Source organism: Callospermophilus lateralis, unplaced genomic scaffold (genome assembly GCF_048772815.1).
Source record: "Callospermophilus lateralis isolate mCalLat2 unplaced genomic scaffold, mCalLat2.hap1 Scaffold_89, whole genome shotgun sequence".
Taxonomy (NCBI): domain Eukaryota; kingdom Metazoa; phylum Chordata; class Mammalia; order Rodentia; family Sciuridae; genus Callospermophilus; species Callospermophilus lateralis.
The window spans coordinates 683,712-698,427 of record NW_027517018.1 but is presented as its reverse complement, the minus strand read 5'-3'; the positions used below and the strand labels follow the sequence as shown (position 1 = coordinate 698,427).

General features: G+C 39.3%; 1 pseudogene; it reads left to right on the top strand.

The window, feature by feature from the left end:
• Positions 1-2,904: 2,904 nt before the first annotated feature.
• Positions 2,905-11,687, top strand: LOC143390069 (dual specificity protein phosphatase 1 pseudogene; annotated as a pseudogene).
• The last annotated feature ends 3,029 nt before the right edge of the window (positions 11,688-14,716 follow it).

Sequence of the window (14,716 nt, the reverse complement as noted above, 5' to 3'; positions counted from 1 at the left end):
GGGGAGGATCCTCTAACCTGGGTGTCTCCCCTGCATCCAGGGGAGAGGACACTCCCACCTCACGGGGTTGCCCCTTGGACCTGGGTGTTGGGTTGGGGGGAGCATTGGCTAGACCTCTGAACATCCATTTTGCAGTTTTCAGGCTTTTAAGGAGTGCCCTTTCAATTGTTCTGGGATGATCAGGGGAACTGCTTTATGTTCTGGTCAGTCTCCACTAGTGTGCTTCAATAAAGGCTTGATTCTATTTTAAGTGAGTGGTCTGAAAGTCAGTTTATGAAGCCCCAGGAAGAAGCTTTAACTATAACACTACAATGATGGCTTTGAACTAGTGTTTTTGTTTTGTTTGTTTTTTTTTAATGTTGCCATTCTCTGTATTTGGCATTTAACCCAAAGGCAAAAGCCAACTTACATGTTCACAAATTTAAAGCAGTATGGAATCATGGATCCCCATTTCCTTCAGTTGCTTATAAGTGATTACTGTCTTTGTTTCTGATACTCCAGTTTTCCTCACTTGCCAACAAACTCCCTTCAAGCTGGCTCCTATAACCTTTTATCTTCTCCCATTTGTTCTATAAATGTTTCCTCAATCTCAGCACAGTTATATGTGCCTTAAATGGCTACTTCTCCAAAGAACACTGGCTTCTTTCATTGGAGAATAAAAATTAGAATCTGTAATCTAGGTATAATGTGTGCACATCCCCTTCCCATGCGCATGTGATCAGGGAGGATTCATGCTAGTCTCCTTCTCCTACCCATGTACAGAGGTCTAGGGACACTTGGTGCTTGTTCCCACACCCACATGTATACACTTTCTCATTCTGCCCATTTACCAATGGTCATCATTGGATCTGGGATGTTTCCCAAATCTCAGGTGTTGCAGGCTTGTGCCATGTGCAGCCATAGCTAGAGGTGGGGCTTTAGGAATGTGTGTAAGGTTCTGACCACATCAGTGGCTTAACAACTTGATGGGGTCATACCTAAAGGAATTGCTAGGTGTTTGAGAAATCTGTAGGAGGTGTGACTAGTTGGAGAAAGTTTGTCCCAGGGTATGTGCCCTGAAAGAGAACATCTTGTCCCTAGCCCTTTCCCTTTCTCTCTCTCTCTCTCTCTCTCTCTCTCTCTCTCTCTCTCTCTCTCTGCTTTCCCCTCCTCCTGAAGTGGGCAGCCCAGCTCCAACTTGCCCTCCCACCAAGCTGTTTTGCCTCACAACAGGCCCAAAGCAAGAGGGCCAAATCACTGTGGACTGAAACCTTAGAGACTGAGCCAGTTTAACTCCTTCCCCTTGATGTTGTTTTTATCAGGTCTTTTCTTTCAGCAATGGACAACTAATTATCACATCTATGTATACTAAATACATCTCTGTATAGTAAATGTAAATGATACCTTCACTTCTAGCCCAATCCAAAGGGTTTATACAGGTTCTGCCTTTGCTTATTTATGTGTTTTTTCCAAATGGAAGAAAACTAGATCACTAATACTAATTTCTGCAATCCTTTTGTAGTCAATCTTGCTACCATGCAGGCCACCTCACTGGAGCCTTGAAACCATCACACATTCCAGGTACTTGATGGATGCCATGCATACTTTTCCATTGCCTTGAAACTACTTACATGTGAAATCAAATAGTATGTAACTTTTCACCTGCACTTTCTACTGAACATAATGCTGTTGAAATTCTTCCATATTATTAGGTGATCTTGTATTTTTCCCTTTATTACTATGTGATATTCCACTATCAATATTATATCAATTCTCTGATATTGGCTTTCTAGGAACTCTCTGGTTTATATTATAATTTCTCCCTATGTGGGTGGCTACTTAGAGGGATGCTGTGGTCATCTTGCCTTAGCCCCACTGTGGACATGTAGTTTTCTTCTACTTGGATGTTGAGAGCTTCAATTGCTGTATCCCTGAGGGAATTTGCTGAATATGCATGTAAAATGAAAACTGATTATTCTCGTCAGCAGCTGTTAAAAAACTACTAGTGACAAATAAAGTAAAAAAAGAAAAAGAAAAATTTTAAAAAACCAGAAATGTGTTATTTAGTAGAACACAACTGACAAAATTAAGTTGAAGTCTATACACAAGGCAGTTTTCTGCTTGGTATTCAATGAACCTTTATATAAAGTAGAGAAGAAAAGCTAAACACTATCCCCAAAGCCTCTGAAAACTATAGCAGGATATTTATTATTCTTATTATAGTTCACAGTTCATGGCTACAACAGAGGATGGACCCCAGTATAGACAACTGTATCTCAGTGGAAAGATCTCAAGGACACACAAATGCTTTGAGAGAGGACAGCTTCTCTGGTTGGTGGTCTACCTGTCCAGGCAGCTTAGATCCTACATGCAGTATAATGCTCTGCAAAGGGAAATGATAGAGTCATGAGTAGGGAAAGAGTCACAGACTAGAATCGTGGTCACACTAGCGCCACATAGAATATACATAAATGAAAACTCTATGCATCGACTGACAGCCACAAATCTGCACTCTTAATGGTTCTTCACTCTGGGGAGAATTTCAGAGAGTAATGCTCCCATGAAAGACTTGAGAGATGCTTTACCTCCCAGATGCATTATCTCTTTGGACTATACATAAGACAAGTGCATCTGTTGTATGTGACGGATGCTTATGAATCTTAACAGAAAACCATTTGAATTGCAACTTACCTCAGAGTTATAGTTTTCTTACATCTTATGGATTAAAGAGCTGTAATATGGGACAAGCCTGGTCCCGTGACTGAATCAGACCAGGGCCTCATGTTTCAGTGCTGTAAGATGGAACAAGACTGGTCTCATGACCTAAGCAAACCAGAGCCTTTTTTGCAGCAGTCCTCTCAGGAGTAATGCCTTGCACACTCCACATCACCCTGTTTGGCCCCCAGAGGATGACTGGTTAGTCAAATGACGGGTAATATTCCTCAAGGTAGGAACAAGCTAAGACAAGCACAGTTGCAGAGGGGCCATCAGGAGAAAGCTTGGGCGCCAACAGAGGTGAGGCAAAGAACTTCAACCCCCCAACTTGTGCAAAGGTCTAAATATTCACCCCTTCTGAGAGAGGTCTCTTGCCCCCATTATCTGCTTTGCTCCCCATGCCCAGCACAGATTGCAACCCAAATGACAGAGATCTAGTCAACAGTGGCTGTCCTCTCAGAACAGCAGGAAACAAATGCAGCTACAGGAAAGGGCCATGTCTGGATGTTTTCTCTTTTCTCTTTCTTCCTTCTTCCCTCTTTTTCTATGCTATTCCTCTTCCTTTCTTCTCTCATCATGGTTTTCCTTTGGCAACAAATTTAATAAAAAAGGAGGAAACATTGGAATAAGTTTCAGTCTCAGCTACCAGCTACTAGCAGGTCTCCAGCCAGTTCTCTTACCCGGAGTCTGTGTGTTGATTCCACATCTCTACCCCCACGACAAGGTAGCTGAATGACCATGGATCAAGAAGCAACTAGAAACACACTCTAGATGGAATATATCTGTTCCCATGACAAACAAGAGCAGACACATCTGTGCTACCTATTTTAGAGTGGTAAGATGGGACAAGCTTGGTCCCATGATCGACCCAGACCAGGGCCTTCTGTGACACCTGTTTTATACCTTGAAGATGGGAAAATCCTGGTCTCATAACAGAACTAGGTCAGGTCCTCTTGTGCCACCTGTTTTAGAGCTATCAGATGGGACAAAACTTGTCCCATGACCAAACCAGTTTAGGACCACCTATGCCATTTGTTTTAGAGCTGTATTATAGGACATGCCTGGTCCCATGACTGAACCAGGCCAATGCCTCCTGTACCATTTTAGAGCTGTCATATAGAACAAACCTGATCCCATGATTGAAGCAGGCCTGGATCTTTTGTGCCATCTATTTTAGAGCTGCATGATGGGAAAAACTCGGTGCCATAACCAAATCAGACTAGGGCCTTCTCTGCCACCTGATTTAGAGCTGTAAGTTGTGACAACCCTGATTCCATGACTGAACAAGGCCAGGGCCTCCTGTGCAACCTGTTTAGAGCTGTAAGATGGAACAAGCTGGTCAAATGCCAAAAAAAGCAGCAGCTTCTGGGCCACCTGTTTTAGAGCTGTAAGTTTGGACAAGCCTTGTCCCATGACCAAACTAGGTCAGGGCCTGCTGTACCACCTGTTTTAGAGCTGCAGGATGGAAAAACGCCTGGTCCCATCATCAAACCAGACTACAACCTTCTGTACCTGCTTTTTTAGTGCTGTAAAATGAAACAAACCTGGTCCCATGACCAAACCAGGCCAAGGTGTCCTGTCACACCATGTTAGAAGTGTAAACTGAGACTTGCCTGTTCCCATGACTGAACCAGACCAGGGCATCCTGTGACACCTATTTTAGAGCTATGAAAAGTGACAAGCCTCCTCCCATGACCACAGCAGATGAAGGCTTCCTGTACCCATGTTTTAGAGCTGTAAGATAAGACAAAACTGGTTGCATGACCAAACCAGATCAGGATCGTTTTATGCCACATGATTTAGAGCTGTAAGTTGTGACAACTCTGGTACCATGACCAATCCAGACCAGGACTTCTTATACCAGGACTGATTTAGCACTGTGATATGCTAAAGTCCTGTAACATGATAAAACCAGATCATGGTCTACTGTACCACATGTTTTAGAGCTATAAAAGGGGACAAGCCTGGAATCATCACTGAATCAGACCAGGGCCTCCTATACCACCTGTATCAGAGTTGTAAGATGGGACAAACCTAGTACAAAGACCAACCAGACCAGGTCCTCCTATACCACCTGTATTAGAGCTGTAAGATGGGACAAACCTGGTCCAATGATGATTCCTGACCAGGACCTCCTATACCACCAGTTATAGAGCTGTAAGATGGGACAAACATGGTCCCATGAGCAAACTAGACAAGGGCCAACTGTGCTTCATGTATTAGAGCTGTAAGATGGGACAAGCCTGGTCTCATGACTGAACCAGGCCAGAACCTCCTAGAGCTGTAAAATGAGACAAATCTCGTTCCATGATTGAACAAGGTCAAGACATTCTTTGACACCAGTTTTAGAGATGTAAGATGGGACAAACCTGGTCTCATGAACAAACCAGACCAGGGCCTCCTGTTTCACCTGTTTTAGAGCTATAAGAGTGAAGAAGTCTTATCCCATGACCAAACCAGACCAAGACCTACTGTGCCAACTGATTTAGAGCTATAAGATGGGACAGGCCTGGGCCCATAATGAAATAGACCAGAGTCTTGTGTGCCACCTGTATTAGAGCTGTAAGTTTTAGACACCTGGTCCCATAAATAAATCAGGCCAGGGCCTTCTGTGCCACCTGTTTTAGATCTCTACCTTAAGACAAATCTAGTCACATAACCCATCTTGGCCAGGGCATCCTGTGCCAACTGTTTCAGAGCTGTAAGATGGGACAAACTTGGTCCCATGACCAAACAAGGCCAGGGCCTCTTGTGCCACCTGCTTGAGAGCAGTAAGATGGGACAAGCCTGTTCCCATTACCAAAATAAACCAGAGCATCTTGTACCAGCTGTATTAGTGCTCTACAATGGGAGGCATGTGGTCCCATTACTGAACCAGACCAGGGCCTCCTGCCACCTGTTTTAGAGCTGTAAGATGGGACAAAACTAGTCCCATGACCAAACTAGGCCTGGACTTCCTCTGCCATCTGTTGTAGAGGTGTGAGTTGGAAGAGCCTGGCCCCATTATTGAAATGGGCTAGGGCAAATTGTACCACATGATTTACAGCTGCAAGATGGGACAAGCCTGGTTTAATGACTGAATCAAGCTAGAGCCTCCTGAATCACCTATTTTAGTGCTGTAAGATATGTCAGAACTAATCCCATGACCAAAACAGACCAGGTCCTTCTCTGCCACCTGATTTATAGCTGTAACATGGGACAAGCCTGGTCCTATGTCCAAACCAGGCCATGGCTTCCTGTGCTACCTTTTTAGAGCTGTAATATGGGACATACCTGGTCCCATGACTGAACAAAACCAGGGCCTCTGGTGCTACCTGTTTTAGAGCTGCTAGATGAGACAATATTGCTCCCATGACAGAACCATGCCATGCATTCTGTACCAGCTGTTTAAGAGCTGTCAGATGTGACAAGCTTGGTCTCATGACCGAACCATGCCATGGCCTTTTGTGCCACCTGTTTTAGAGCTGTAAGATTGGAAAAAAAACTCGTCCTATGACTGAACCAGGACAGGGCTCATAATTTGATGGAATTATTAGAAGGTGGTTGAATCTATAGAATGTGGGTTCTAATTAGAGGTATGTCTTGGAATGCTGTATCAGGTCCATGGTCCCTTTTCTTTCTCTCTCTCTTCTCTCTACCACCCCTCCCCCTCTCTTTCCTGGATGTTCATCTACCTGTTTCCTGGATGTCCAGTTGAGCAGCTTTTCTTTGCCATATCATTCCAGCTTGATGTTCTGTTTACCGTGGGCACAAAGCAATGGAGGGAGCTGACAATTAATTGAAACCTCTGAAACTGTGAGCCAAATGAAACTATTCTTCTTTTAACTTTTACATGTCAGGTATTTTGTTCACAGTGAAAAAAAAGATGAGTAACACAATTAGCTTATTGAATATTTATGTTAACACTACACATTTGGTATTAAAGATGGGAATTGAGTTCCTAGTACTAAAGGACATTTTCCAAGTACTACAATGACACAGTTTTCTATAGAGAGATCTTGTGTGGACTCTGCTGCCAATTAGGAATTTATGATCATTGTGTACAAATAAGTCAAATTTGCTTAATAGTCTTGTTAATCACATTCAAATAATAATCCTTATTCATATGTACAAATATTCCACAATGAAACCCACTATTCTCTATAATTAAATTGTACAAATAAATATTTAAAAAAGAGTAAATAATAAGTTTGGGTTTAAAATAAAACAAACTAAATTCACATTACTGCATTCTGAAAGTAAAGCTGCCACACAAGCAGAAAATTGCCTACTTTGCAAAATTACTCAAAGTACGAGGCTAAAAAGTAGTCCTAGAAAACAAAATATTTACTAAAAATATATTAAGCTAAGTCCTAGACTTTTAAGAATAAATGTAAGCAAACAATCAAACACATAGCTCTAACAGTTCAGAAATGGTCACAAGAACACATACAGTTTTATTTCTAAGTATTGTGCACTTTGGGTATAGTCAGATTTATGAACTGATCAAATTGTATATTGTAGTATAAAGTCCAAAACAGGTGTGCTATTTTGGAATGTTAAGATTAGAAATATTTTATGACTAGATATTGGAGTGTTGATCCTAAATTTCAACCTTCCTTGATAATATGGCTCTAGGCCAGGAGCTGAGCTTCTTGCATTTTACTTTTACTATTCCTTAAATTGGCACAACATAACCCAATGTGACTCGGCCTCATTCTGCTGATATGTCTATATAATACCTAACTAATTCTTAGGATTCCATTGTTCATCTTGGCTTTTCAAAGTCATCAGCTGAGGCAAGATATTTCTACTTCCCCCTTTGTAAAGTTAACTTTTAATGTATATTCAGTTTATGCCTTAATTTTGAGAGTGTTTACATATCATTCTACTTATTAATTCAATAAAAAATAAATAACACAATATATTATGTATGCTAATTCCAGCTCTCTCTAGGCCTATCCTACATATCAATCTGAATGTGGAGATACATTTATGATAAAGAGGAAGAGGACTTCTAATTAGATGTGTACATTGGCAAATTGTAAGCCGATTTCCTTGTGAGCCAAGTTGAAATAAATCCCATATTCAACATGGAAGTAATTACCTTGCACAATTAAACTGAGATAGATTGCTTTTTGCCTTCTTTATTCCTGAACAGTCATTAGTTGAAGTAATAAATATTGATATGGAGTATAATACTCCAAAAAGTTTATTTAAAATAATTTTGAAGTCCACAGTGGTTTTGTTATCCTGGGTCATGCCATTTGCAGAAGTGTGATGAGTGCTTCTGTGGTTTTCTTAGATTTTGTTTTTGAGTTGTTTATGGCTCTGATAATATTTTATACAAGGATTCATTAACAATTGAAAAATTTCTGATATGATAAAGCACTCTTGTCAACTTTGGCTTCTAGACACATGAAATGTATCACTAAAAGAGGGGATGTGATTGATAGAATTCATATTCATTGGAAGCTGCTTTTTGGGGGCCACTCAGTCTCTGAGGGGTACTGCTGGAGAGGGCAGAACTGCTTCCTGTTATGTGATGTCATTCTGATTACTTTGTTAGAGCCCCAATTTACAAGCTTCACTCTCTGATAACTGATGTCTTGAAAAGTATTTCCATCTCTTTACTGTTGTACAATTCAGAAAAGATATAAGGTTATCATTTAGAGAATGGTTTCAATATATAAAAGAGGGTAATTCTCACACAATAGGTACATCATCTAAATGAGTTTATATCTCAGACAAAAAATATTTCTCTAATGGCAACTCCTTGGGTATATTAATGATTTTGTCCAGATCTGTTCAACAGAGATTAGGGTACTGGTTGGGATAGACGATGGAAAACAGGCAAACAACTACCCCCAATCCTTTAAAAAATCTTTGCTCTTTACTCAACTAAAGAAAATGAAGCAACTCTCAGAATTATTTATTAAGTACTGAGCTTTCGGCTGCTATGCAGTGATTTGGAAGGACTGAGACTGAAATTAGATCTATTTCAGTATTGATTAGGGCTTGAAATAAATGTTTACATTCTTGAAATAACTTCTTGGTGATTGTTTATTCATTAATGTCTTTAAATATTAATTGGGAAGTCCATTGGTCTCCTACAAGTTCTAGATGGCCTAATTAGCCATTTTGTAAATCAATATACTACAGTATTTAATTTAAATAAATTAAATAAATTAATTTATAATCTTTCATTAACATGGAATTAAAACGTTGGTAAAACTAGTTTTTAGTCCCTAATTAATCTATAATCAATGTTACTATATACATGAATTGAATAAAAAATTTCGTTAGCAATTTTCTTGGGCAAAAGATAGTGTGTAATAACTTTCTCTGATTGCCAGACCTGCAGAACAATACCCTGACTTCAGCTTTCTAAGCAAAATTGTCTACACACCATTTTTAAGGATATAGAGATGAACAAGCTGCTAGTTGTTTGGATGATGTTTTTCTGGTCCTTGATGTTGCCCTTATACTTGAAATTGCTTACCTCACAAATATGAAATTCAGTTGTTTTTACTACAGGTTTAGGCAATATTCCCTTATTTTGTTATTTCTAACTAAATGCAATGAACAATGCATATCAATTTGTCTGCTAATGCTACTTAAAAGCAAATTTTAACATTGACACTTATCCATTCAATTATTTATTATGTCATACAACAAATAGTTATGTATGGATGCACTCTCTAAATACTGGGCTAAACAGAGCTTAAGGTGTTATTTGAGGGAACAACAAAACAAAGAAAATATGAAATTAGTCCAATTAAAAAATTTAAAGGTCATATTGGGGCTGGGGTTATGGCTCATTGGTAAAGAACTCACCTAATACATGCAAGAGGCTGGGTTCAATTCTGAGCACCACATAAAAATTAAAAAAAATAAAGATATTGTGTCCAACTGCACCTAAAATATTTTAAAGATCTTAGTGTTATATATTAGTAGAAGAAAGCTAAAGTGATGATGAAATATCAGTAATATGATGCATTTTCACAACTATAAGAGTAATTAATTGTGAAAACACAAACTTAAATTTCCTAAAATAGTGATATTATTAGAAATTTAAATTGCTTGACAAATAGCCTTTAAAAACACTATACACCTTTCTGATGTATGTACAGAATCCAGTGACTGATCAGCACTGGAGTGGCTCCTGAGCTCAGTAACCTCCAACACCCTATCACTGTGGTAAAAACATGGTCACCCATCTTGGAGTATGGCATCTAATAACTCACATATGGTAGTACTTTAACAAAATTTTGCTCAGCAGAAACTCTGCTCACGGTACCATGGGGAATTAGAACTATCTATCAGATGAGGTAATCAAGCACTACAGACTCCTAGGGTAGCAGAAAAATTGGGGTTTATATGGACACTTTTCTGATGTTCTGTTTTTATACAGAGTCCCATTTACAAAATTCATTGTCCTTTTTGTGTTTCTCCAAGGATGTTGGTTTTAATGCTATTCTCAATTAGTTCTCTACAAAAAGAAGTTTTCCAAGATCAAACACATTTGAAAAGCAATAGCTACCATAGAGGCTCTGAGTATTCCTGCTAAAATTAAACATACTTAAATTAACCTGGAGTTTGTACCAACCAATTTGATTACAAAAAAACTTTCACATATTTCTTTCTGTATTCTATTTAGTACTGTATTCACAGAAAATGACTCAGTGTATCCTTTTTCAGATAATACATACTTATTTATAGAAACATTAAATTGTGTTTGGCTTTTTGAACTCATGTGTAGTTGTTATTTGACTCTTTGAGTTTTTTTTTTTTTTTTTTTTTAGTGTGCTTACTTTTAAGACACATCTTCATGATTTACTTTGCTTGACTTCTTAAATGTAAATACCAGTTTTCTTTCTTTTTTTAAAAAAATTATTTTATTGGATCCAACCTATTTTTCCAGCTTTCCATTTTGGATCACCGGTATTTTATATAATGTACTCATCATCAGTTTGAGATCTTTGCTATTTACAAATGCCATGAGCAGCAGTGCGAAGGACCAGATGACAGCCGGGCGCCGCGGACCGATCCCAGGGCAGACGGGATAATAGTGAGCGAGCGAGGCCCGGAGTCCCGCTAGCACCCCTTGCTAGGTCCGAGAGCAGGTTCTGTTTCAGCGCAGAGACCCAGGGTCGGGCTTTCTGCTGGAGAACGCAGTGTTGCCCTGGACGGCGCCAAGCGCGACAGCACCTTGGCCCTGGCCACTGGAGCGCTCTGTTGCGAGGCGTGGGGCCGCGCAAGTCTTCTTCCTCAAAGGAGGGTATGAAGCTTTTTCAGCTTCCTGTCCGGAGCTCTGTAGCAAAAAGTCGACCCCCATGGGGCTCAGCCTTCCCCTGAATACTAGTGTCCCTGACAGCGCAGAATCTGGATGCAGTTCCTGCAGCACCCCATTTTACGACCAGGGTGGCCCAGTGGAGATCCTGCCCTTCTTGTACCTGGGCAGTGCCTACCATGCTTCCCGCGAGGACATGCTGGCTGCCTTGGGCACCACTGCCCTGATCAATGTTTTGGCCAATTGCCCCAACCACTTTGAGGGCCACTACCAGTACAAGAGCATTCCTGTGGAGGACAACCACAAGGCGGACATCAGCTCCTGGTTCAACGAGGCCATAGACTTCATAGATTCCATCAAGAATGCAGGGGGAAGGGTGTTTGTCCACTGCCAGGCGGGCATTTCCCGGTCAGCCACCATCTGCCTCGCTTACCTCATGAGGACTAACCGGGTGAAGCTGGATGAGGCATTTGAGTTCGTGAAGAAGAGGCGAAGCATCATCTCCCCCAATTTCAGCTTCATGGGCCAGCTGCTGCAGTTCGAGTCCCAGGTGCTGGCCCTGCACTGCTCGGCCGAGGCCGGGAGCCCTGCCATGGCTGTGCTAGACCGGGGCACCTCTGCCACCACCGTCTTCAACTTCCCCGGCTCCATCCCTGTCCACTCCACGAACAGTGCCCTCAGCTACCTTCAGAGCCCCATCACCACCTCCCCCAGCTACTGAAAAACCCTGGAGGAGCTTCCATCCCTCCAGGACTGCAGGCTCTTCCTCCAGAAGAGAGGCAGTAACTCCAGAGATGGGCTTGTGGGTGCTGGTCCTTATTTATTTAATTTCACCCAAGTTCCCTGGGTTCTGAGCACTTACCATGGTGACAGCGTCAAGACGTTTTGCTGAACTCAGCACGTTGCGGACCAATATACAGTGGGTACATCAAGTCCCTCTGACAAAACGGGGCAGAAGAGAAAGGACTCGTGTGTGAGCTGCTTTCTCTTTGCTTGCCTCAGTTTTTTCTAGAAACTTGATGCTTGACATACCTACCAGTATTACATTCCCAATGACATATATGTATGAGAATATATCTTATTTATTTTCCCATAGGCGGTCTGCCTTCACAAATGTGTCTACTCCTAGAAGAACCAAATACCTCAATTTTTGTGTTCAGTACTGTACTATCTTGTAAATAGATCTGAGCAGGTCTGTTCTTACCATTGGTGGAAAACACCAGTGTTGGTTTATTTAGTTGCCAACAGTTGTGTGTTTGCTGGTTATTTATGACCTGAAATAATATATTTCTTCTTCTAAGAAGACATTTTGTTATATAAGGATGATTTTTTTATACAACAGAATAGATTATGTGATTTCTAAAAAAAACAAAACAAAACAAAATAAAAAAACAAATGCCATGAGCATCTTTATTTCAATTATAGAAAAGAGATAAGGAGAAGGAATGGGCAATAGTGGAACTATACTATAAACCATCACTCTCTGATTATGACTGCTGATCTTATTAACTAGTGACACATCCTTCAGAAGGGAAATTCCCATAGCTCATGCCTCTAGTATTTGTGATTTTCAAATGTTTATTCAAGATGGAAATAATATTATTTTCCTATTTTTAGTTCCTTCAGTTTTTCCATAATAAAATCATTAATAATTTGGTTTCTAAGAACAGTGGATGTCTTCTAAAGAAGTAACACTGGTCAAGATCTTGATTTTTATTTTGCAGAAATAGAAATATGTCCTATAACACCCAGTGTCTTTTCTTGCTCACTTTTTGTGATTTCAATGTCTTTGTATTGCAATTTCTATATTAATGAATAGCCACATGAAATTGTATATACCAATTAGTGTAGTTTGTTAATAAATACATTTGAATGCATGATATGTAAGGCTATCAAATTAAGCATTTAAATATATAATTGCTGTTTAAACATCATTTGACTTAACAGATGAGTATTTTTTTATAATTCCATGTTTGGAGTGATCTATTATTAATTTATCTCAACTTAAAGGAAAAATACAATGTGTTGCTTAAATTTAGCCAAACCAAACTATTTTTAATGTAATTTGTTTATATTTATGTAAGTGTATTTGCACATGTTTAGCCCCAACTATTCATTTCCACTAATTTGAATCCTGGAGGAGGAGTTTTGGTTTTTGTACAAATCACTAAGTTAGTATAATTGAGAATTTGAATCTACTTTACAATATTGTTAACATTAATTAAGAAAGGAATATACCAGAAGTAGTAGAGAGCTCAAATCCTAAGACTGACAAGTCCCAAGTTCATGGTTGACACTGTGCCATTTTCTATCTGAGGGATCATGAATAAATTATTCTGTGCATTAAAACTTCAGTTCCCCATTTGTAAAATGGACATCAGGATGGTGATGAACACCTACCTCATAGCATTGTTTTACATGGAATGAATTCAAGTAAAGACCCTACTACATTGCCTTACAAACATTAAGTGTTGGGTAATGTGATTACCAGTCTCTTAAGTTTTATTTGTAAGCAAATCATCTAACCTGTCCAGAAAAAAAGTTAACATGTAAAATTAAACTTTTATTTGCATGAGGTTCTGGCAATCAAAATAGACATATTTCTCAAAAATTTTCTATTTTTATGATTACCTTGTATATATTATCCAATTAATACAACCTGGCAGTATATTTTAAATTCAGAATATTCCAAAAGCACTTAATATGCTACCATACCAACAGCATCCAAGACATTTAAATCACAACACTTACCACATTTGGCAGAAATATATATTGTAAGTGGGATAATAGGGTCTACTGTTGTTGCATGGCTCATGCGTGGCCCAAACAGTCTATAATAAAACCAACAAAGCAGTAATTCTTTCTCACTGACACACAAGTATGCCAAGTTTGTCCAGTTGGAAATGGAGCTCTTTAAAATAATTTAATTTTAGGACATGGATCTAGATATTTTGTTTCCTTTCCAAAGCTATCTGATTTGATTAAAATTTTGTTTGAATGTTTTTCTTTTCTTAAATATAGCAGATGTTACAAAAATAAAATGGGAAGGCTATGGGTAAAATGCCTTTGTTTGAAATATGCTATTATTTAATACTACCAATTCAATGAGGTTTAATTATGATCAGTCTATTAAGTACCAGAAAAACAGACTAGTCAGAAGTCTAAGTCATCTGAAGAGACAGGCTCGGAGAAAACATCTAGTACACAGTACCCACACAATCAGCAAGTCCTTATGGATGCTCATATAGACTGTTTCTGCACAAAGAAGCATTATTGAAGGGATATAAGTTTAGGATGAAATATAACCTGCACTTCACTCACTGTGGGTTCTTAGTTGTTCTCTCAGAAAATGGTAATTCTTCTATCCAGAGGGCTACTTCTGTATAATGCAAAGGTTCTTCAGGGGGAGTGAATACTTACACTCATTTCCACTTTGCCTTTACCACTGGTGCCTTCTGACTGTATCTTTAAGGGATAGGAGCATTCAATAGAGAACTTTATGGTAGGGACTTAGAAAGGATAACCTGGTTCCTTTTCCCCACATGGAGCAATTAGCTTATTCTATAAAACATTTTTTTTCTCAGTTAAAGACCACCTATTACATACACTAAATTGTTTTTTTTAATGTTATAAAACTAAAAAACCTTTTGACTATTGAAGCCTATTCATGTTTCACCTAAACAAGATGGCTCAATATGTTGACTAAATTATAAGATGCTCAATAAATTGAAGGAACAATTTGAAATGACA